The sequence below is a fragment of the Seriola lalandi genome, unplaced genomic scaffold, assembly GCF_002814215.2.
Source record: "Seriola lalandi dorsalis isolate HSWRI2012SDOR001 ecotype SW California unplaced genomic scaffold, Sedor1 jcf7180002054501, whole genome shotgun sequence".
In the NCBI taxonomy this organism is placed as follows: domain Eukaryota; kingdom Metazoa; phylum Chordata; class Actinopteri; order Carangiformes; family Carangidae; genus Seriola; species Seriola lalandi.
The window spans coordinates 238,524-239,568 of NW_019525054.1; positions in this window are offsets into that span (position 1 = coordinate 238,524).

Sequence of the window (1,045 nt, forward strand, 5' to 3'; positions counted from 1 at the left end):
TCTGCAACCTCAATCCCATGGTCCCGCCCTTTGAGTGGAAGAGGTTCAGAAGCCTGGGAGAGTATTCATCCAGCTTGGACATGAACTTTGATTCCAGGTGCACCGTTGTGATTCTGTGAAACTCATCCTGGATCTAAAAGACAAAAGATGTAACCTGTAAACTATATTTAAATAGTTGACCCCTCACAGTTGCAAAGGAATGTTTCTGTTTACCATACACTTGTAACTCACATTAGATGCCTCAAATAGAGCTGGCCATCTGGCTTTGATGTCCTCTATGGTGGGTGATTGGTCAACGATTTCATTTCTTCGGTGTGCAAAGGTTTTGGCCATCATTTCTTTGATCAATTTGTTGTTGTCTTTTTTCCTTACTTCAGTTAGCAACTGAATCCTTTGCTGTTCTTGACTTTCCTCATCATCTCCTGCTGGGTAAGGTGGGAGGTAGTTTACTTCTGCCTTTCGAGGCTTTTTCACATTCTTTGCAGATTTACGGTCTGCAGGGCTCTTGCGCTTCAAGGCATTGCACATCACCTCAGGAACACCATCATACACATACACAGCTTGCTTAAAATCACTCAAAGAATAGGGTTTGTGTCTTCTGCTTTTGTGTTTCAGAAATGTATTGTAAATATTTGTCCGAAAACTGCACCCTTCAAATACACAAAAGACAGTTTCATGGACTTTCAGATGATTTCCAAAATGCTGAAAGAAGTCCTTCTCAGTAGAACAACTAGCATCACAAACTAAACACTTAAAAGTGGAGATGATATTTGGCTGTAGACTTTCCTTAGCTGCATGGTACCTGGACAAATGTGTGCGAAGCGCACTCTGCGTTTTGAATGTGCAAGGGCAACCACCATGGAGACATGGCTGAGATTGCCCACGACTAAATGTTGCGTGCTGTAGTCTGTAATGCTTTAGTAGGTTCCCTTTTGTAGCAGACAAAGACTTGCAGATCTTACACTGCCATCCCATAGGCAAAAACCTTAAAATAATGAGAAAAAAATGTCCTATTAATTATAACTGTATAAATAGTAACCTACTT